At 44.0% G+C, this 25,132-nt stretch overlaps 1 protein-coding gene across 1 annotated transcript in view; it reads right to left on the minus strand.

The window, feature by feature from the left end:
* LOC126091812 (neuroligin-1-like) overlaps positions 1 to 25,132 on the minus strand; it is an 803,327-nt gene that overhangs the window by 26,840 nt on the left and 751,355 nt on the right. The gene's annotated exons all lie outside the window — the stretch shown is intronic.

The raw sequence follows: 25,132 nt of genomic DNA on the forward strand, positions 1-25,132 counted from the left end.
CTTTCGCGTACTCTGTGTAGAATCGAATTGGTATCCCGTCAGGTCCAGTGGACTTTCCTCTGTTGAGTGATTCCAGTTGCTTTTCTATTCCTTGGACACTTATTTCAATGTCAGCCATTTTTTCGTTGGTGCGAGGATTTAGAGAAGGAACTGCAGTGCGGTCTTCCTCTGTGAAACAGCTTTGGAAAAAGGTGTTTAGTATTTCAGTTTTACGCTTGTCATCCTCTGTTTCAATGCCATCATCATCCCGGAGTGTCTGGACATGATGTTTCGAGCCACTTACTGATTTAACGTAAGACCAGAACTTCCTAGGATTTTCTGTCAAGTCGGTACCTAGTATTTTACTTTCGAATTCACTGAACGCTTCACGCATAGCCCTCATTACGCTAACTTTGACATCGTTTAGCTTCTGTTTGTCTGAGAGGTTTTGGCTGCGTTTAAACTTGGAGTGAAGCTCTCTTTGCTTTCGCAGTAGTTTCCTAACTTTGTTGTTGTACCACGGTGGGTTTTTCCCGTCCCTCACAGTTTTACTCGGCACGTACCTGTCTAAAACGCATTTTACGATTGCCTTGAACTTTTTCCATAAACACTCAACATTGTCAGTGTCGGAACAGAAATTTTCGTTTTGATCTGTTAGGTAGTCTGAAATCTGCCTTCTATTACTCTTGCTAAACAGATAAACCTTCCTCCCTTTTTTTTATATTCCTATTAACTTCCATATTCAGGGATGCTGCAACGGCCTTATGATCACTGATTCCCTGTTCTGCACTTACAGAGTCGAAAAGTTCGGGTCTGTTTGTTATCAGTAGGTCCAAGATGTTATCTCCACGAGTCGGTTCTCTGTTTAATTGCTCGAGGTAATTTTCGGATAGTGCACTCAGTATAATGTCACTCGATGCTCTGTCCCTACCACCCGTCCTAAACATCTGAGTGTCCCAGTCTATATCTGGTAAATTGAAATCTCCACCTAAGACCATAACATGCTGAGAAAATTTATGTGAAATGTATTCCAAATTTTCTCTCAGTTGTTCTGCCACTAATGCTGCTGAGTCGGGGGGTCGGTAAAAGGAGCCAATTATTAACCTAGCTCGGTTGTTGAGTGTAACCTCCACCCATAATAATTCACAGGAACTATCCACTTCTACTTCACTACAGGATAAACTACTACTAACAGCGACGAACACTCCACCACCGGTTGCATGCAATCTATCCTTTCTAAACACCGTCTGTGCCTTTGTAAAAATTTCGGCAGAATTTATCTCTGGCTTCAGCCAGCTTTCTGTACCTATAACGATTTCAGCTTCGGTGCTTTCTATCAGCGCTTGAAGTTCCGGTACTTTACCAACGCAGCTTCGACAGTTTACAATTACAATACCGATTGCTGCTTGGTCCCCGCATGTCCTGACTTTGCCCCGCACCCGTTGAGGCTGTTGCCCTTTCTGCACTTGCCCGAGGCCATCTAACCTAAAAAACCGCCCAGCCCACGCCACACAACCCCTGCTACCCGTGTAGCCGCTTGTTGCGTGTAGTGGACTCCTGACCTATCCAGCGGAACCCGAAACCCCACCACCCTATGGCGCAAGTCGAGGAATCTGCAGCCCACATGGTCGCAGAACCGTCTCAACCTCTGATTCAGACCCTCCACTCGGCTCTGTACCAAAGGTCCGCAGTCAGTCCTGTCGACGATGCTGCAGATGGTGAGCTCTGCTTTCATCCCGCTAGCGAGACTGGCAGTCTTCACCAAATCAGATAGCCGCCGGAAGCCAGAGAGGATTTCCTCCGATCCATAGTGACACACATCATTGGTGCCGACATGAGCGACCACCTGCAGATGGGTGCACCCTGTACCCTTCATGGCATCCGGAAGGACCCTTTCCACATCTGGAATGACTCCCCCCGGTATGCACAATGAGTGCACTTTGGTTTTCTTCCCCTCCCTTGCTGCCATATCCCTAAGGGGCCCCATTACGCGCCTGACGTTGGAGCTCCCAACTACCAGTAAGCCCACCCTCTGCGACTGCCCGGATCTTGCAGACTGAGGGGCAACCTCTGGAACAGGACAAGCAGCCATGTCAGGCTGAAGATGAGTATCAGCCTGAGACAGAGCCCGAAACCGGTTCGTCAGACAAACTGGAGAGGCCTTCCGTTCAGCCCTCCGGAATGTCTTTCGCCCCCTGCCACACCTTGAGACGACCTCCCACTCTACCAGAGGTGAGGGAGCAGCCTCAATGCGGGCAGTATCCCGGGCAACCACAGTCGTAGTCCGATCGGGGGATGCGTGGGACGAGCTGGCCGTCCCCGACAAACCCCCATCCGGACCCCCACAGTGATGCCCATTGGCAATAGCCTCAAGCTGTGTGACCGAAGCCAACACTGCCTGAAGCTGGGAGCGAAGGGATGCCAACTCAGCCTGCATCCGAACACAGCAGTTGCAGTCCCTATCCATGCTAAAAACTTGTGCAAAGAACGTCTGAACTAATCTACAGAGAGCGCAAACAAAACGACACAAAATTGATGCGGTTATTAAAATACAAGATTGCCTAGTAAATGCAGTAATGCTGCCACTTGTGCACTGCTGACACACTGCTCGGCGGCGGAAGGAGACTACGCGATTTAACACTATTCGAGTACTAAAACGTGATGCTACAACTCTCAAATACTATAATACGCCCGAAATTTATGAATTAAACAATGCAAGTACCAAAAACACACAAAGAAATTAAGAATTAAACTATGTAACAAATGAGTGAGCTAGGAGTATACGACTTGCTGCTGCAGCTGCTTATCCAACGGCGGCAGGGAGCACACTGACTGTGACCAACCGACACTGGCCGTTCAAAACAAAAACAGATGACAGACGACTACGCGAATTTACACTATTCAGGTACTAAAACGCGATGCTACAACTCTCAAATACTATAATACGCCCGAAATTTATGAATTAAACAATGCAAGTACCAAAAACACGCAAAGAAATTAAGAATTAAACTATGTAACAAATGAGTGAGCTAGGAGTATACGACTTGCTGCTGCAGCTGCTTATCCAACGGCGGCAGGGAGCTCCAAATGAATCCAAATAATTTTCCAGTATTACTTGAATCCTACATGCCTGCAACCTCCTGCCTTACTTCATTTGTGTGGGTTATCACTTAGTTTTATGACAGAATATACAGTCTCATCTGATAGATTGAATCTACTTGACTTGAACATGGGCCTTTGTTGGGCAAATGCTCTACCAACTGTTCTCACAACTCAGGATCTGTCCTCACAGCTTAACTGCCACCAGTACTACATCTCCTGTCTTCCAAACTTCACAGAAGCTCTCCTGCAAAACTTGTGGAACTTGTGCTCAGCTAGCCCAGTCAGTAGAGCACTTGCCCACAAAAGGTAAAGATCCCAGGTCCGGGTCTTACTCCAGCATAGTTTTAATCTGCCATGAAGTTTCATATCAGTGTGCACTCCACTGCAGAGTGAAAGTTAATTCTGGAAAGAATCCCCTAGGCTGTGGCTAAGCCATGTCTCCACAATATCCTTTCTTCCAGGAGTATTAGTCCCATAAGTTTTGCAAGAGAACTTCTGTGAAGTTTGGAAGATAGGAGATGAAGTACTGGTGGAAGTTATGCTGCAAGGACTTGTCATCTACATCTACATCTATACTCTGCAAACCACCATGAAGTGCATGACAGAGGTATGTCACATTGTACCAGTTATTAGGGTTTCTTCCTGTTTGGAGTGTGGGATGAGTGATTGCTTAAATGCCTCTGTGTATGGTGTAATTATTCTAATTTAGTCTATACAATCCCTATGTGAGCAATGCTTAGGTAGTCGCAGTATAATCATACTGTAATCATTTAAAACCAGTTCTTGAAACATTGTTAGTAGACATTCTCTGGATAGTTCTGTCTTCAAGAGTGTGTCAGTTCAGTTTCTTCAACATCACTCTGACACTCTCCCATGGGTCAAAAAAACCTGTTACTGTTCATGCTGTCTTCTCTCTATACAACCAATATCCGTGTTGGTCCTATTTGATATGGCTCCCAGACACTTGAGCAATATTCTAGATTGGTGATTTTTGAGCAATCTCCATTGTTGACTGATTGCTCTTCCTCAGTATTCTATCAATAAACTTAAGTCCATCATCTGCTTTATCCACAACTGAGCCTATGTTATCATTCCATTTCACATCTGTAAACTGTTTTGCACTCAGGTATGGTATTTGTATGAGCTGGCTGATTCCATCTGTGGCTCATTGATATTGTAGTCATAGGATACCACGTTTTTTCATTTTGGGAAGTGAACAATTTTACACTTCTGAAAATTTAAGGCAAGTTCCCAATTTTTGCACCACTCTGAAATCTTATCAGTATCTGACTGAGTATCTGTGTAGCTTCTTATAGATAGTACTTCATTATAGATAACTGTATCATCTGCAAACAGTCTGAGGTTACTATTAATCTTGTCCACTAGGTCATTAACACAACCACGAACAGCAAGGGTCTGAATACACATCCCTGAGGCACAACTGAAGTTACTTCTATATCTGTCATTGACTCTTCATCCAAGATAACATGCTATGTCCTTCCTACCAAAAAGTCTTCAATCCAGTCTCTAACTTCACTTGATACCCCTGAGATTTATGAACCAGATTTTAAATTGTAAGGTATTTCCAAGGGCAGATATGAGCTCTGACCACAACTTACAGGTTATGAACTCTAGATTAAAACTGAAGAAACTGAAAAAAAGGTAAGTTGAAAGAACCAGAGGTTGCTGAGAGTTTCAGAAGGAGCATGTGATGTACCTTTTCCATTTCTTGCTTTTATGATTTTTTTTTCAAAGACAAAGAGAAAAGGTGAAGTGGTAGCCCAGTGTAGAGCCTGTGCCTACTGTCATGTATTTTTGATTTTAAAATGTTAAAAAACATAAGATGCTTTTCCTGTTCTTCAGTAAGAGGAAGGACTCACTCTCTGTTAATGAATGAAGGTAGCCATTTTGGTTGTGAGAATAAGTAAAAAGTTTGTATTTATTATGTGTGTAGAAGAAAGAATATAGTGGTATTTCGCCAGTGCAAAATAGTATTATTACTCCAAGTAGTACTGTAATATATAAAAATCCAAGAAGCCCACCTGTGTACTTCGGAGTTATTATGAAGATCTGATTACAAAAGGAAAGATGGACACGCTCAAGATTTTGTAGATGGATGCAGTGATCAGATGTAGTATTATTAATTGGTAAGCATAAATCTACAACAAGAGAAAGACTATTTCATTTATGTGGAACTAATATGAAAAGACTCTTTACCCATTTACAGGCATAGCTCAGCTTATTGTACTTGTCCAACACACCAAAAAATTAACCTCATTATTTCCTTATACCTAAACATGGTATAATGGTAAGACAGAGATTTAGGAACCAGGTTTTAAATTGTAAGACATTTCCTGGGGCAGATGTGGATTCTGACCACAATCTATTGGTTATGAACTGCAGATTGAAACTGAAGAAACTGCAAAAAGGTGGGAATTTAAGGAGATGGGACCTGGATAAACTGAAAGAACCAGAGGTTGTAGAGAGTTTCAGGGAGAGCATAAGGGAACAATTGACAGGAATGGGGGAAAGAAATACAGTAGAAGAAGAATGGGTAGCTCTGAGAGATGAAGTAGTGAAGGCAGCAGAGGATCAAGTAGGTAAAAAGACGAGGGCTAATAGAAATCCTTGGGTAACAGAAGAAATATTGAATTTAATTGATGAAAGGAGAAAATACAAAAATGCAGTAAATGAAGCAGGCAAAAAGGAATACAGACGTCTCAAAAATGATATCGACAGGAAGTGCAAAATGGCTAAGCAGGGATGGCTAGAGGACAAATGTAAGGATGTAGAGGCTTGTCTCACTAGGGGTAAGATAGATACTGCCTACAGGAAAATTAAAGAGACCTTTGGAGAGAAGAGAACCACTTGTATGAATATCAAGAGCTCAGATGGCAACCCAGTTCTAAGCAAAGAAGGGAAGGCAGAAAGGTGGAAGGAGTATATAGAGGGTTTATACAAGGGCGATGTACTTGAGGACAATATTATGGAAATGGAAGAGGATGTAGATGAAGACGAAATGGGAGATAAGATACTGCGTGAAGAGTTTGACAGAGCACTGAAAGACCTGAGTCGAAACAAGGCCCCGGGAGTAGACAACATTCCATTTGAACTACTGATGGCCTCGGGAGAGCCAGTCATGACAAAACTCTACCATCTGGTGAGCACGATGTATGAGACAGGCGAAATACCCTCAGACTTCAAGAAGAATATAATAATTCCAATCCCAAAGAAAGCAGGTGTTGACAGATGTGAAAATTACCGAACTATCAGTTTAATAAGTCACAGCTGCAAAATACTAACGCGAATTCTTTACAGACGAATGGAAAAACTGGTAGAAGCCGACCTCGGGGAAGATCAGTTTGGATTCCGTAGAAATGTTGGAACACGTGAGGCAATACTGACCTTACGACTTATCTTGGAAGAAAGATTAAGAAAAGGCAAACCTACATTTCTAGCATTTGTAGACTTAGAGAAAGCTTTTGACAATGTTAACTGGAATACTCTCTTTCAAATTCTGAAGGTGGCAGGGGTAAAATACAGGGAGCGAAAGGCTATTTACAGTTTGTACAGAAACCAGATGGCAGTTATAAGAGTCGAGGGGCATGAAAGGGAAGCAGTGGTTGGAAAGGAGTAAGACAGGGTTGTAGCCTCTCCCCGATGTTATTCAATCTGTATATTGAGCAAGCAGTAAAGGAAACAAAAGAAAAATTCGGAGTAGGTATTAAAATTCATGGAGAAGAAGTAAAAACTTTGAGGTTCGCCGATGACATTGTAATTCTGTCAGAGACAGCAAAGGACTTGGAAGAGCAGTTGAACGGAATGGACAGTGTCTTGAAAGGAAGATATAAGATGAACATCAACAAAAGCAAAACGAGGATAATGGAATGTAGTCAAATTAAGTCGGGTGATGCTGAGGGAATTAGATTAGGAAATGAGACACTTAAAGTAGTAAAGGAGTTTTGCTATTTAGGGAGTAAAATAACCGATGATGGTCGAAGTAGAGAGGATATAAAATGTAGACTGGCAATGGCAAGGAAAGCGTTTCTCAAGAAGAGGAATTTGTTAACATCGAGTATAGATTTAAGTGTCAGGAAGTCGATTCTGAAAGTATTTGTATGGAGTGTAGCCATGTATGGAAGTGAAACATGGACGATAACTAGTTTGGACAAGAAGAGAATAGAAGCTTTCGAAATGTGGTGCTACAGAAGAATGCTGAAGATAAGGTGGGTAGATCACGTAACTAATGAGGAGGTATTGAATAGGATTGGGGAGAAGAGAAGTTTGTGGCACAACTTGACTAGAAGAAGGGATCGGTTGGTAGGACATGTTTTGAGGCATCAAGGGATCACAAATTTAGCATTGGAGGGCAGTGTGGAGGGTAAAAATCGTAGAGGGAGACCAAGAGATGATTACACTAAGCAGATTCAGAAGGATGTAGGTTGCAGTAGATACTGGGAGATGAAGAAGCTTGCACAGGATAGAGTAGCATGGAGAGCTGCATCAAACCAGTCTCAGGACTGAAGACCACAACAACAACAACCTAAACATTTATTATTTTTTTATTAGATTATAAAACTGTATACTGTAAGAAATAAGTCTCTTTATTTAGGGAGACAGTACAAGCATTAGGTAACACTTGACTATAACAGGGGAAAGGAATACAGTAGATAAATGAGCCAGTAGCCTTAAGAGATGAAATAGTGAAGGCAGCAGAGGATCAAATAGGTAAAAAGACAAAGCCAAGTAGAAGTCCTTGGACAACATGAGATATATTAAATGTAATTGATGAAAAGGAAAAATATAAAACTGCAGCAAATGAAGCAGGTGAAAGAGAATAGAAATGTTTAAAAAATGAGATTGACAACAAGTGCAAAATGGCTAAGCAAGAATAGCTAGAAGAAAATGTAAGGATTTAGAAGCACATTTTACCAGGGGAATGATAGATACCACCTACAGGAAAATTAAAAAGGCCTCTGAGGAAAAGGGAAGCCACTGTACGGACATCAAGAGCTCCAATGGATAACCAGTGTTAAGCAAAGAAGGGAAAGCTGAAAGGTGTGAGGAGTATATAGAGGGTCTATACAAGGGAGATAAACTTTAGGAGTCAATATTACAGAAGGGAAGATGAGATGGGAGATATGATACTGCAAGAAGAATTTCACAGAGCTCTGAAAGATATAAGCTGAAACAATCTGTGGCACTAGACAATGTTTTGTCAGAACTACTGATAGCCTTGGGAGAGCCATCCATGAGAAAACTCTTCCTCTGGTGGGCAAATGAATGAGACTGGTGAAATACCCTCAAACTTAAAGGAGAATGTAATAATTCCAATCCCAAAGAAAGTGGTCATTGACAGGTGTTAAAATTACCACAATATCAGTTTAATAAGTCATGGTTACAAAATACAAACACAAATTATTAACAGAAAAATGGAAAAACTGGTAGAAGCCGACCTCAGAGAAGATTCCGGAAGAATGTAGGAACACAGGAGGCAATATGGACCCTACGACTTATGTTACCATAGTTTAAGGGAAGGCAATCCTATGTTTATAGCATTTGTAGACTTAAAGAAACCTTTTGACAAGGTTGACTGGGATACTCTCTGTGAAATTATGAAGGTAGCAGGGATAAAATAGGGAGTGAAGGGCTCTTTACAGCTTGTACAGAAACAGCTTTTACAGAAACCAGACAGCAGTTATAAGAGTCAAGGAGCATGAAAGGGAAGCAGTGATTATGAAGGGAGCGAGACAGGTATGTAGCCTGTCCCTGATGATGTTCAATCTGTCCACTGAAAAAGCAGTAAAGGAAATGAAATAATCCAAGTAGGAATTAAAGGTTCTGGAAAAGAAATAAAAAATTCGAGGTTTGCTGATGATGTTGTAATGCTGTCAGAGACAGCAAAGGACTTGGAAGAGCTGTTGCATTGAATGGACTTTGTCTTGAAAGGAGGACATAAGATGTTCATCAACAAAAGCAAAACAAGGTTAGTAGAATGTCGTCAAATTAAATTGGGTGATGGTAAGGGAATTATTTTAGGAAATAAGACACTTAGAGGAGTTATGTTACTTGAGCAGCAAAATAACTGACGATGGCCAAAGTAAAGATGATATGAAATGTAGACTGGTAATGGCAATAAAAACTTTTCTGAGGAAGATAAATTTGTTGATATTGGGTATAGATTTAAGTGTTAAGAAGTCTTTTCTGGAAGTATTTATATGGAGTGTAGTCGTCTATGGAAATGAAACATGGGTGATAAATAGTGCAGACAAAAAGCGAATAGAAGCTTTCAAAATGTTGTGGTGCAGATTAATGTTGAAGATTAGATGGGTTGATCACATAATTACTGAGGAGGTACTTAATAGAATTGGGGAGACAAGAAATTTGTGGCAGAACTTGACCAAAAGAAAGGATCAGTTGATAGGACATCAGGGTATCACTAGTTTAGTATTTTTTTTTTTTTTTGGGGGGGGGGGTAAAAATTGTAGAGGGAGACTAGGAGCTGAATAAAGTAAGCAGGTTGAGAAGGATATATGTTGCAGTAGTTATTCGGAGATGAAGAGGCTTACTCAACATAAGAGTAGCGTGGAGAGCTGAATTGAACCAGTCATTGTGCTGAAGATTGCAACTAAAACAGCCTGCATGATCGCACTCTCGATACTAAGGGTAGATGTGGTACAGAATCAAATGCTTTTTCAGAAATCAAGAAATACTGCATCTACCTGACTGCCTTGATCCAAATCTTTCAGTATGCCATGTGAGAAAAGTTGAATTAGGATTCACAACATCAATGTTTTTGGAATCCATGCTGATTGGCACAGAGGGTTCATTCTCTTTGAGATACCTCATTATATTTAAGCTCAGAATATGTTCTAAGACAACAAATTGATGTCAAGGATATTGGATGGTAGTTTTGTGGATCATTTCTGCTGTGCTTCTTGTAGACAGTGTGACTTGTGCTTTCTTCCAACTACTGGGCACGGTTTTCTGTTCAAGGGGTCTATGGTAAATTATAGTTAGAAGAGGGACTAACTGAGCTGCAGATTCAGTATGGAATCTGACAGGAATTGCATTGGGCACTGGAGCTTTATTCAGCTGTTTCTCAATACCACTGTCATTAATATAATTTCATTCATCTTTTCAGTGATATGAGGATTAAATTGGAGCCTTTAAACTGGAACCTCATCTGGCACACAGTTTTAATCTGCCAAAAAGTTGCATATCAGTACACATTCCACTTCAGAATGAAAATTAATTCTGGAAGGGTGACTCTGGTTAAGGTAAATGTATTTGAAATTTAAACTTTTTGATTCAGTGCTCATTTAATTGAACCATGGCCTGCACTTAAAAGAAGTATAATTCTGCCTCAGCATGTTCCTTGTTACAATTTACACACATAAGGTGCTTCAAGTGATGTCCTCACATTCTGAAGCACTCATGTCTGCTGTGGGGTGTGCGTTCACTCAGAAAACCCTTGATCATATGGTAAACTTTGACAAGAGTATACACTTTGCTAATCCAGGCTTTCAACCATACCAGTAGCAGTGCTACACACTTCACTTTCTTGGTGAGCCCCCACAGAAAAATGCAAAGGATTAAGATCATGTGATTTTGAAGGTCAAGGTAGGGGCCCTTCTCAATCTATCCATACTGGCACTTAAGATCTTGTATATGAACAGAAAAAATTCCTGTTACCACATCATGCTCATCCTTGGGCTATGGGTGAAATCTGAACTCAATCCGATGGGGACTTGATGGAAAAGTTTACATTCCAAATGCACTGCCTGTGGGGAAGGGGGGGGGGAGGTGGGGGAGGGAAGCATCCAGAATACATGGTCAGATGTCAAAGTAACTTTGCACACAAGGACACAATGATTAGAGCTGCAGTTATCTGTGACAGGTAGAACAGTTACCATAGATCATTGTTATTACTAGCGTAGTAGGGTGTATAAGGGCTACAAATAGCATAAGATGTTGACTGATTACTGTAAAGGACCTGGAGATGTCACATATCCCTGTGAAACAATGTTATCAGCATCTGACAGATTTGGAAGGGGCCTCATTGTGGGTCTCCATTTGCCTGGCTGGTTGAACTGCACAATATCCAGATTTGTGGGGCATTTAAATATGACAGTGACCCAATGTTGGACTGCATGGGAATATGAGGTCAGGCACATTCATCATTGAACTTCCAGTCACTCATGTCTGACCACCACAAGGGAGGATCAGAGTATTATGCACCAAACATTGTAGCCCCTTCACATCTGCATCTACCACACCTGGAAAAATAATAGATTCCCTGCAACATTCTGTGTCATCCTGCACCAATGGACAGATATTAGCAGCAACTGGACAACATGATTACCGTCCCTTTTGCAGACTGCCACTAACAGCACGACACCAATGACTGCATTTGGGGTGGTGCCATGACTGGCAATCATGGACTGCTGATGAATTGTGTTGCACTGTGTTGAGGGATGAATTGTGGTTCTGCACTACCCCAGATGACCAGTGTCAATGAGTATTGCAGCAACTTGGGGAGAGTCCCATTCTTCCAATGATTTGGAGAGGCACTGCAGTGTTACTCTTGGGCCATGGTGTGGAGAGCCATTTGGTACAACTTCATTTCATAGCTGGTTGTGATTGAGGGAACTCTGATAGCACAACAGTACATCATGAACACACTGTGTCCTTATGTGCTATCTATAAGGCATCATGATACCATTTTTTAACAGGGCACTGCTTGCCCATATAAGGCATGTGACTCTATGGGCTGTCCGTATGATGTTGAGGTACTCCCATGGCCAGCAAGATCCCCAGATCTGTCCTCAATAAAACATGTTCTCAATAGAACATGTATGGGACCATGCCAGACATCAGTTCTGACTCAGAGCCAGTATCTATGATATCAAGGATTATTCTGCTCACAAATCAAAGAGAATGACATAGAAATAGAAGTCTATTAATATATTAATTAAGTAAGGTAAGGTCAAATTGCACTGGAGATTACTTGGCCAGTGGACGCCTTCTCTGGAAATGTTGTGGATGTCTTTAATTCTGTCTCCTTTGAAACCACAAATTACACAATTTAAACTGTGATCCATAGTTTGAAGTTCACCACACTCACAAAAGCATCATTTGCAAGGTCTCACTTTGTTGTTAAGCTTTTACACCAACCTGCTCCAGTTCTTATTCTGTTTAATCTTGTCCAGTATCTTCTTGGAAAGTCAAAACCAGTAACTTATTTGGTCATGTCAGCAATGAGAGATCCATTTTGCCAGATGTTTCTTCACCAGAGTTCCTGCCAGTCCTTTCTTCCTCAAAAACTTCTGATTCTTGGGTGGTTTTCTGGAGAGGCAACCTCAAATCCAGTCAATTCTTTGTGTGTAAATGATGATGAACTGAGTGATCACATTGGTCTAGTATCTTCTTCCACTCCTTTTTTATTACAGCTTTGCATCTGATGTTTGATAGCTGGACACTGGCTAGCACTGGTAGCCAGGTTGTGGGGGTTGGTTTCAATGAGACACTTATGATCCTCATTGATTCATTGAGCTCTAAAACAACTTTCTTTGTGTGTGTGCTCACTGCCCATACTGGGGCACAGTATTCTACAGTACTATACACCAGTGCCAATGCTGATGTGTACAAACTGTTTGGGTCCCTTCTGCATGAGTTGCATGCTAGTTTGTCTAGTATAGAGTTCCCAAAATTTGGTTTTGCTTCAGTTCTTCTAGGCTGTAGTTGTAGGAAAGTGTACAGTCAAGTTTAACTTGTAAGTATTTGGGGGTGTTGTCGCCTTTAATTGGCTCTCCATTGGGTTGAAGGGTCAACTTTCTGCGAATTTTATGTTGTTGAAATGCATAGTGATACTTACTGATGTGAAATGGCTTGGTTTCATGTATACTGGTATAATACTCTTGAAGAGTCTGTGATATGTAGATCACTATTCAGAGGAACTTCTAGCTGTTGGGGACTGATGACCTTCGCTGTTTAGTCCCCCTTAAACATCCCAACAACCACCACCTTCTAGCTGTTCAAATGACTTTGACTGTGTAGTAATTGCTAATACATTAGCAAAGGCAAATTTATATGACCTTGTGTGGTAAATCCAGTGTTTGTAAGTTGAAATATAAGGGGGGAGGGGGAGAGAACCTTGATGTAGAGCATTGTGCGGTGCTTGGACACTGCTTATCTTGTCTCTCAGGTGAAATCTGTAAGTTCTCTCCAGTAGCATAGATTTCATGATCTTCAGTGTTTGCTTGCATTTGGTAGCTTTTATGGGTTTACCTAAAAGCCCTTGGATCCAGACTGTCAGACACTGCAGCACCACTACTGTATTCATTGTGTCTTGGAAGCTTTTCTCTATGCACATGGTCAGCATCAATATTTGTTGCTCACCAGTTCCTGTTTTTTCCTGAAACCAGCTTGTTCCACCAGCAGGACCTTTTTGATAAATGGCAATACCCTTTCAGACAGTCTGTAGGTAGCACACGGTAAAGAGATAGATCAAAAGTTCTTCTGATCATCTGCTATTTTCCTCATTTAAGTATTGCAATCACCTTTGTCTTCTTCCATATCTTTAGAAGTTTTGTAGAGTCAGATATCTTAATGAAGAATCTGTCCAATTAGAGTTTGGTTTTTAGTCCCAAATCTTTTAAAAATTCTGGTAGTACACCATCCACACCTGGGGCTGTGGTTTTTCACCTGTTTCAGAGCATAATCTGTTTCATCAATATCAACTGCACATGCAATTTATGTTCTTTCAGAGCAATTTCCAAAATGTATCTTTAGTTTTATTCTCTTTTCCTTTTTTTTGTTTTTTTTTTGTTTGAACTAGTAATTTTTATTTCTGGTGTTTTCCTGAGTGTGGTGAGACAATGACAGTTCCAGTTTTCATGTTGTTTGCTCCTCCCAGTTTTTGTAGTAAATTACATCCCTTATGGCTGGAATGTACAAAATTAAGAAAGGATACTGTCTCCTGCCATAGGTTTTTTTGTACTTGATCTAAGAGCTCGATTATGCAGTCAGAAACTGCATTGTATGCAGTCCATTTAGAGTCATCCAATAGTTTCTCACACTCTTCTCATCAGCATGTGATGTACTATTAACTTCCTCCATGAGGGAATATTTTTGTTGCTACAGTCTTTAGTAACACAGTAAATCTTTTGTAGTTTGCTGGTCATGGGGTGGATCCTATTGGGTTTTTCCTATATGTGTCCTTGATATCTTCTCGAGTCTGCGTTCTTAGGTTCCGGCGAGAGAGTGGTGTGCTGTATATAATCGGAAGAGTTACGATAACTTCAATTATCACAGGTCAGTGTTGACCTTTTGTGAGAATCTTCCAGTGCCCTCCTTGATCTTGAAGGGCAGTACTATTTCTCCACAAGTGGTAAAGCATACGTCAGACTCGATTTAGAATTACACACTTTGGAGTGGAAAGCTGCCTTCTCTTTTGGATGATAAAGGAAATGTAGATCATGAGTGGAATGGAAAGCTACTTTCTCTTTCTGATCATGAAGGAGAAGTAGAGCATGACGATCTTTCCACATGGTCAGCCTTTCTCCAACCTCATTACACTTTGTGTAGCCCCATCATCTGTGGTGAGAGTTAAAATCTCCAACACAGACTGCTGGATTTTCGACATTTGGGAGGCTTCCTATGGTCCATTGATCATTTTGAGCCGGCCAGTGTGGCCGAGCAGTTTTAGGCGCTTCAGTCTGGAACTGCGTGACTGCTACGGTCGCAGGTTCGAATCCTGCCTCGGGCATGGATGTGTGTGATGTCCTTTGGTTAGTTAGGTTTAAGTAGTTCTAAGTCTGGGGGATTGATGACCTCAGATGTTAAGTTCCATAGTGCTCAGAGCCATTTGAACCATTTCTTAGATTTATAGGCGCTGTAGAGGGTGTCCTGAGGAACAAATTGAGGGTAGGAACACGTACCTGGAAATGTCATCCAACGATGCTACAGATCTTCGAAGTTGTAGGTGCAGGCACCTGCCACTAGGCCATCTCCTTGGCTGGAAACATGACTCTGTACACTGACGGACAATAGAGGGAATACTTTGCAGCGTTGTTTGTTGTCTAGTGATCGCAACTGAATGCCACTATCGTCAGTGGAGAAGGAGGAGCTAGATGCTGCATAGAGAGGCCTTGTCTCCTAGGAATTCAACACTCTGGTGCCTTGTTGGATGACAGTTCCGGATATGGACTTCCGTTTGCAGTTTATTTTTCTCCTGTATACCGAAAAACGTTGGATATTTTAGAACGTATATATGTGGACCAGTTACAACACTGATGGGCCAGTTTGTCTTAGGAGAGGATACAAGGGCTTTGTGACACATTTCTCAACCTAATCAGTGTGTGCATCCAGACCAGGGAGGGTGTAGCATCATACTGGCAAATGAGCTCTTACTGCCAAATTCTTTCTAAATTTGATTCAACACTATAATCACTGAAATAACACCATGCACTATCACTACCTGAATTGAAATCAGTGAGAGCTAGTAATCACAAATTTGCATTTATCTCACAACTTCAGGTGCATATCTGCATTTCAGTTTGGGATGGGGGGTGGGAGGTGTCTGTCACAGCCTTTTCTGTGCCCAGCTCCCTCTAAATATAACTTGCCGTGTCCCCCACAGATGGCTAACATTCATAATTGAATAACAACATATTGTTATTATATTAAGACATTTTACATAATTTATTCACATTAATGCTTAATAAGTCACTTCAGTTCGAAGAAGCTTGCACAAATGGCTCTTTTAAGAACCGATTTTACTGGAACTTTTTTGCATCTATTATTACATACATTCGATCGTGCCACCTTTTACTGTTACAATGCACTCTATGACGGTACACATGTGACAGCAGGCGTTGCTTAATGTGTTCCAAAATGCTGTGCATAAAAACGATATTCTTCTGAGGCTCATACCTCAGGTTCTGCTGATGTTAGAAAGCTAGTGTCAAGTGTTTTGGATAGCCCTTGGGCTAGGACCATTTTAATTCGCAACAGAAGGATCGCCTTAGTGTCACTGCCCTACTGTACAATGTCAAAGTACGAATATTACACATTTTCTCCTGATTAATCAAATGGAGCAAACCGGTTGGTTCTTTTTTGCGTTTATTGTGATCTACTGAGCGCTCTAAGGGGTTTGGAGACATCGTGCATGGCCGGCTCTTCAGAAATGTTTTTCTTTGCAATTTTGCGTACCAAAACAGAGCCAAGGATTCCAAGATGACTTATTACATTTTTGCGATATATTTCTACGGTTCCGATATCGAGTAACCTTGAAAATGTTGTTGCTGTTTTTATCCGTTTTCGAGATTCGGAGCTTCATAGTTCCTAAGATGTATACGTAAAATTCGCACGTAAATTCAGGTGTGAGGCAAAAACCAAGTAATAAGTAACCGCAGCAAACTTCTCTAATTTTAACCTCATATTCTCTACCTAAAGGCATTTGTCTCGAAGTGCCATCGTCTAGTTTTCAAAAATATTTATCCTTTGTCGAGAAACACCCCAAAAACAAGGTTTCTAAGTACCAAAAGGGATATCAAAACCGAGCCACAGATTCCAAGACCACTATGCATAACAAATGGGTGTAATTTGTTTCGATATACTCCTAATATCCCGATCCCAATCTCAAATAACCTTGAAAATTTTCTTGATATCTTAAGCCGTTTCCGAGATACAGAGGTTCATAATATACACACTTTAACTCCAGTCGAGGCGAAAATGTAGTTCATGATGCGACGAAGCACGGAGAAATATGCTTTAAAGTGTCACTGTTGTCATCAGAAGGTACTGGGAACTCAACGTTGTTGTACTGAAGCACATGCAAAATTTAAAATTTTTGTGCACGCAACATTCGGCCTGAGTTGTGCAATCAGTTTGCTTTATTTCAATTTCACGTAAGTAAACGACACTGCGCAACAGAATTAAAGGATAACTTTTTCGAAACCCTCTAATTGCTTCCTTCTATGACGCATAATTTTGAAATTTGTCTCAAAGCTGCATACAACCTTCAGCATAAGATCTTCCTCTGCAACGGTGCAAGAGCGTGGCGTCCTGCGATGTCACTATTGGACCCGACAGTGTTTGTAACAGCAAGGTGTCGACACATGCGGAAAAAAAGGAAAACTACATCTCAGAAGCTCATGTGACGTCGAGGGTGGGTTAATGGTGTCACATTGGCACCTGATTTCACAGCAATTCTGCCCAACGCCATCGTGGCGTGTCGCAGTATGGGAAGGTCATAACATCCTCCTTGTATGTCCCATTCCTTCTTTTGACGTTCCTGCGACGGAGTTCAGAACCGCGACGACCGAAGTTGAAATCACGCAGTTTTCTTATGAGTGGCTGAGGAAATCATTCGAGGCACAACACCATTAAGAAGCGGCACAAAAAGGCCCAAGGGGCCGCAGTTTTCAATGGGGCGTTGAATCCCACACATTTCGCAGCCGTAAACGACAGTTCACAGTGCGATCCGGAACAGGAAGACGTACTTGGCCGCCTTTGACAATGTCGACATCCTCGGACGGTTCAGCCCGTCTCTAAGGATATTGTGGGGCTGCATCCTCAATAAACGTGACCACACCCCTTTGGACTGCAATGCGACTGCTTTTTTTGCTCTTGCATTCGCGCCCTCATGTGATGTGATCATGAAGGCGTGCGACATTGACACATGCTTGAATAAAACGGAAAAGAATTCCTCTAAATCCCTGCCCCCCCCCCCCCCCCCTTGTTCGGCAAAACCCACGATGGCAACCGCTCACCTTTATTGCGAATTTTAAAAATAAACGTGTACGGAGACAATCCATAAAGTAGTCCAGTATCTTGCACGCAGGCGATTGAAGGCGCCGATGTGTCAATGGGTTGCCTACCCACAGGCGTCTCGGACTATTTTACAGGTAGAATCATCAGCTGCAGAATGGAATACGACAATGGAAGTTTGTTTCGGACCGGGACTTGAACCCGGATTTCCCACTTATCGCGGACGGTCGCCTTACCATTAGGTTATCCGTGCATGACTCACGGCCAGACCCAGACTTCCACATGCCGTCAACCATGCGTCTGCGACCTGTACTCGTACATACATTATGCATATTCCAGTACAGATCAGATTTGAAACTCGCTTGCCCGATATCGGCAGATAAATACGATATTGCAGTGCAATATCGATGCAAAGACATGCATGCATGTCCAAAGGAACTTTGCATCGCAATTAGAATAACATAGGCTCTGCAATATCGTATTTTAGGGGTTCTTTCCGTATACGTTCATATTTAAAATTCTCAATAAAGGTGTGCAGGTGCAACCGAGAGAGGGGTTTCGTCGACCTCGAGGCTTTGAAGGGACCTTTTCTCGTTCTATTCACACATGTTTCAGTGTTGCACCCCACCATAGTCACAGCAAAGAAGGACGCGAAACAGGAGAGCTGGAGAAGCATAAGCACACTTTGCTGCTTCGTATCACGTTCAAATTTCATCGAATGGTTTTGAACGGTCCCTAGTGGTTCCAACCTGTGAACAAGGGCAAAAATTGCGGTCGGGCTGCATTCCAAAGGGGTGCGATCACGTTTATTGGGGCTGCAGATCCATAATGCCCTTAGAGAAAGTTTGGTATTGCGAGCATACTCGCGCTTTTTATGCTGAGAGAGGAGGAGAAAGTGGCATTGGGAAAGAGATGGAAAGGAATTAATAATACTGGACGATAGTAGACAGTGGCTGTGGTGTAGAAAGAACAAAGGAGACAATGGCATTGTGAGAGAGAGAGACGGGGACACAGTGGCAGTGGAACATAGTTGACAGTGACAGAACAGTTTTAGCAGACAGTGGAAGTGAGTGAGAACCAGTGATAATGAGAGACAGAGTCTGTGAGAATGACAACGAGGAAGAGAGAGATAGTGACAGTGGGAAGAGGCAGTAGCAGTGAAGAGGAATGAATGACACGGTAGTAGAACAGATGGAAAGAACTGTGGCTGTGAGACGGGAGACAGTGTCAGTTAGAGAGACTCACAGATAATGATAATGAGTTGGTATGAGCGAGCGAATAAAAATGATTAATTGGGAGTGGACGGTTGTGAGCGACGTACAGCAATGGACTATTAAGGCGACCTTGGCAATTCCCAACGCAATAGTGAGAGTGGATGGGGAATTATCCAACTGCTTCCATATCAATAAAGGAGTTAGACAAAGTGGTGCTCTTTGAACAATGCTTTTTAATTTGACCATAGAAGCAGTTGGCTATATATACTGATGATGTTGCAGTTATAAGTAGGCGGAGGACGTCATTGGAGATAGTAGTGGTGGAACTGAAAGAAGCTGTACAGCATACGGAAGTAGAAATTAACGAATCAAAAACTCTGTATATGAAACTCCATAGAACAGGGGACAATAACCTGGATTACTGGTCAGCAGCAGGTATTAATTCTCAGCATGTAGAGGATTTTGAATACCTAATATTAATGAAGTAAATTCCATGCCCACAGAAATAAAAGCGTGCATTTTAAGTGGTGATGGGTGTTATCTTACAGTTAAAGAGCTAACGACATCTAGGATGGATCATCAGAAGTGGAGCACAAGCTCGGAATTTTTCAAGAATGAGGAAGGAAATCAACCATGCTCTTTCAAAGAAACCATCCCGGCATTTGCCTGGAGTGATTCAAGTAGATCATGGAAAACCTAAATCTGGATGGCTGGACACGGATTTGAACTGTCGTCCTCATGAATGCAAGTCCAATATGCTGACCACTTCGCCACCTCGCTTGGTTGTAAGTTTGTGATTAGGCCAGTACCTACATGTGAATGTGAAGCATGGGCGCTAACCAGAATTTGTAATGGTACTTTGACTACCGCGCCTCCGCCAATACAAAGATATAATTTACGATCGCGCACGCAGAAGAGCGCTGCGCCAGCGACCGATTTTTATAAATAATTTTGTTCGTCTTTTTTTTAGTTTTGCGTAGGTTTTTTATTTTTAACAACTAATTGATTAGACACTCTCTCTCTTGTCTTCATACGAAAGACGTGTATTTTTCAGCGATGTGTTGAATGTGCTTTTGGGTGGAAATTAAAATTACATTACAAAGCGAGGTTGTTTCAATAGTGATTCGAGGTGGTTATCGCCAAATTTGTAAATTAATCATGACAGTGACAACTTGAAGAAGTTTTCAACAGATGGAGAGAAGTGAAAGACGGGTCGTCCTACAAGAGAAATTAGGACGACAGCCATGAAGACTACACTCCTGGAAATGGAAAAAAGAACACATTGACACCGGTGTGTCAGACCCACCATACTTGCTCCGGACACTGCGAGAGGGCTGTACAAGCAATGATCACACGCACGGCACAGCGGACACACCAGGAACCGCGGTGTTGGCCGTCGAATGGCGCTAGCTGCGCAGCATTTGTGCACCGCCGCCGTCAGTGTCAGCCAGTTTGCCGTGGCATACGGAGCTCCATCGCAGTCTTTAACACTGGTAGCATGCCGCGACAGCGTGGACGTGAACCGTATGTGCAGTTGACGGACTTTGAGCGAGGGCGTATAGTGGGCATGCGGGAGGCCGGGTGGACGTACCGCCGAATTGCTCAACACGTGGGGCGTGAGGTCTCCACAGTACATCGATGTTGTCGCCAGTGGTCGGCGGAAGGTGCACGTGCCCGTCGACCTGGGACCGGACCGCAGCGACGCACGGATGCACGCCAAGACCGTAGGATCCTACGCAGTGCCGTAGGGGACCGCACCGCCACTTCCCAGCAAATTAGGGACACTGTTGCTCCTGGGGTATCGGCGAGGACCATTCGCAACCGTCTCCATGAAGCTGGGCTACGGTCCCGCACACCGTTAGGCCGTCTTCCGCTCACGCCCCAACATCGTGCAGCCCGCCTCCAGTGGTGTCGCGACAGGCGTGAATGGAGGGACGAATGGAGACGTGTCGTCTTCAGCGATGAGAGTCGCTTCTGCCTTGGTGCCAATGATGGTCGTATGCGTGTTTGGCGCCGTGCAGGTGAGCGCCACAATCAGGACTGCATACGACCGAGGCACACAGGGCCAACACCCGGCATCATGGTGTGGGGAGCGATCTCCTACACTGGCTGTACACCACTGGTGATCGTCGAGGGGACACTGAATAGTGCACGGTAAATCCAAACCGTCATCGAACCCATCGTTCTACCATTCCTAGACCGGCAAGGGAACTTGCTGTTCCAACAGGACAATGCACGTCCGCATGTATTCCGTGCCACCCAACGTGCTCTAGAAGGTGTAAGTCAACTACCCTGGCCAGCAAGATCTCCGGATCTGTCCCCCATTGAGCATGTTTGGGACTGGATGAAGCGTCGTCTCACGCGGTCTGCACGTCCAGCACGAACGCTGGTCCAACTGAGACGCCAGGTGGAAATGGCATGGCAAGCCGTTCCACAGGACTACATCCAGCATCTCTACGATCGTCTCCATGGGAGAATAGCAGCCTGCATTGCTGCGAAAGGTGGATATACACTGTACTAGTGCCGACATTGTGCATGCTCTGTTGCCTGTGTCTATGTGCCTGTGGTTCTGTCAGTGTGATCATGTGATGTATCTGACCCCAGGAATGTGTCAATAAAGTTTCCCCTTCCTGGGACAATGAATTCACGGTGTTCTTATTTCAATTTCCAGGAGTGTATATTGTAATTAATACTGCGTATCTAACAAGATTATAAGGTAAATTTCAATTAGTTTTCTGATGCTATTTCCGTACAGTCGCTTTTTGTAGTGTTGCCGACCCGGTCTGCCATACACGGTCAAATTACAGCACGATCTCAATCAATAATAAGTCCGCCTTATCCGTAACTGAAACCACCAAAATTCAAGATATCAATCAGATTTTCTATTTTATATTTTTCACGGCAGAGCCCCGAGGATAAAAGGAAACACTACACATTGATCAATGTTTGAACGAAGAATACTACGGCAAATTTATGGAGAAATGCAAAATAATAATGGCACGCGGAGAGCAAGGCGCAGTTATGAGTTGGATCGTCTCACACGAGGAACTGAGTCTAATTAAAAGAATAGCCAGGTTGGAGCATCTCCTATGGATGGAGGACACAAGAACTACAATGAAGGTCTTCCAATGGAAACTGATAGGAAGAATAATAGAAGGAAGACCATGTAAACGATGTCTGTAAGACGTGGAAGAAAACAAGACTCAGAGTATGGGAAAGGAAAGTAAACGAGAGGGCAGAATGGAAGGATTTTTGGATTGTTGTGAGGAAGGAGACCAGACAGCGAGGTCATCGGTCTCATCGCATTAGGGAAGAACGGGGAAGGAAGTCGGCTGTGCCCTTTCAAAGGAACCATCCTGGCATTTGTCTGGAGCGATTTAGGAAAATTCTCGAAAACCTAAATCAGTATGGCCGGACGCGGGATTGAACCGTCGTCCTTCCGAATGCGAGTCCAGTGTGAATGGAAGGAAATTGTTAAGAAGGTAAGGACACAAGCAGGGTAACGAAGCCACAATATGAAGAAGAAGAGTGGACGTGAGCGAGTTATAGTTAGAGGGTCTTGCACGAGTGAGAGGAGATTTGCACGTTAAAAAGAACCCAAACATACACTCCTGGAAATTGAAATAAGAACACCGTGAATTCATTGTCCCAGGAAGGGGAAACTTTATTGACACATTCCTGGGGTCAGATACATCACATGATCACACTGACAGAACCACAGGCACATAGACACAGGCAACAGAGCATGCACAATGTCGGCACTAGTACAGTGTATATCCACCTTTCGCAGCAATGCAGGCTGCTATTCTCCCATGGAGACGATCGTAGAGATGCTGGATGTAGTCCTGTGGAACGGCTTGCCATGCCATTTCCACCTGGCGCCTCAGTTGGACCAGCGTTCATGCTGGACGTGCAGACCGCGTGAGACGATGCTTCATCCAGTCCCAAACATGCTCAATGGGGGACAGATCCGGAGATCTTGCTGGCCAGGGTAGTTGACTTACACCTTCTAGAGCACGTTGGGTGGCACGGAATACATGCGGACGTGCATTGTCCTGTTGGAACAGCAAGTTCCCTTGCCGGTCTAGGAATGGTAGAACGATGGGTTCGATGACGGTTTGGATGTACCGTGCACTATTCAGTGTCCCCTCGACGATCACCAGTGGTGTACGGCCAGTGTAGGAGATCGCTCCCCACACCATGATGCCGGGTGTTGGCCCTGTGTGCCTCGGTCGTATGCAGTCCTGATTGTGGCGCTCACCTGCACGGCGCCAAACACGCATACGACCATCATTGGCACCAAGGCAGAAGCGACTCTCATCGCTGAAGACGACACGTCTCCATTCGTCCCTCCATTCACACCTGCCGTGACACCACTGGAGGCGGGCTGCACGATGTTGGGGCGTGAGCGGAAGACGGCCTAACGGTGTGCGGGACCGTAGCTCAGCTTCATGGAGACGGTTGCGAATGGTCCTCGCCGATACCCCAGGAGCAACAGTGTCCCTAATTTGCTGGGAAGTGGCGGTGCGGTCCCCTACGGCACTGCGTAGGATCCTACGGTCTTGGCGTGCATCCGTGCGTCGCTGCGGTCCGGTCCCAGGTCGACGGGCACGTGCACCTTCCGCCGACCACTGGCGACAACATCGATGTACTGTGGAGACCTCACGCCCCACGTGTTGAGCAATTCGGCGGTACGTCCACCCGGCCTCCCGCATGCCCACTATACGCCCTCGCTCAAAGTCCGTCAACTGCACATACGGTTCACGTCCACGCTGTCGCGGCATGCTACCAGTGTTAAAGACTGCGATGGAGCTCCGTATGCCACGGCAAACTGGCTGACACTGACGGCGGCGGTGCACAAATGCTGCGCAGCTAGCGCCATTCGACGGCCAACACCGCGGTTCCTGGTGTGTCCGCTGTGCCGTGCGTGTGATCATTGCTTGTACAGCCCTCTCGCAGTGTCCGGAGCAAGTATGGTGGGTCTGACACACCGGTGTCAATGTGTTCTTTTTTCCATTTCCAGGAGTGTATTTGCTTTCTGATATTTTTGGGAAAATCTTTAAAGGTGCTGAGAGAGGTAGAATGAGATAGCTGGTACCCCACTTTTCAGTCAGGGTCTGTTAAAAATCAGTAATAAACAGTAAACTAGTACATAGAGCGCGCACTATCTCTGACGCAGAGAGTTTACCCCAGGAATTGGAACATCTGAGAACTGTATTTCGAAAAAATGGGGACTCAGAGAGTGGCAGATTCAACGTGGTCTCGGCCCAACCACTACAGCACAACCTGTGGAGATGGATGAAATCACGAGGGAGGAGGTAGGCACTGCGTTTATTCCATATACAGGCGCACTCTCGGGAAAAATCGCCCGCATTTTGAAGAAACACCGGGTCGGAACTGTGTTTTGTCCTCCGAATAAAAATCGTGCACTGGTGGGGAGCGTCAAAGATGACCTCGGTCTGAGGAAGGCCGGCGTGTACCAGATTCCGTGTCAATATGGCAAGTCGTATATTGGTCAGACGATGCGTACCGTCGAGGATCGATGCCGTGAACACCAGAGGCACACTAGACTGATGTATCCGAGCAAGTCGGCGGTCGCTGAACATTGTTTGTCGGAAAATCACGCTATGGAGTATGAACGCACGAGGATTCTGGTACAGACGTCGAGATACTGGGACAGTGTTGTTAGAGAGGCCATCGAAATTCGCACCAATGACGACGTCATAAACCGTGACTGTGGCTATAATCTTAGCAAGGCTTGGGAACCAGCGATTGGGTTAATCAAGAGTAAATCGAGCAAACGTTTAGTTGTGATGACCACAGCGGACACAGCCATCACACCGACGTCATCTCACACGCCGCCGCAATCTGTTCCACCGCGTGACCGTGGCGCGGGGCGCGGACGGCGGAGGGAGTGCGCTGCGGGCGGAGGGTATTTAAATCTGCCGCCGCCGCGACCGAAGCCAGTTCCCCCTGAGCAGCCACAGCGTACGGATCTCCATACCGGCACGTTCACAGGAGCTCAGTCCGTCAGTTCACCTGATGATGGCGACATGTATGAT

The sequence above is a fragment of the Schistocerca cancellata genome, chromosome 1 (genome assembly GCF_023864275.1).
Source record: "Schistocerca cancellata isolate TAMUIC-IGC-003103 chromosome 1, iqSchCanc2.1, whole genome shotgun sequence".
NCBI classification, from domain to species: Eukaryota; Metazoa; Arthropoda; class Insecta; order Orthoptera; family Acrididae; genus Schistocerca; species Schistocerca cancellata.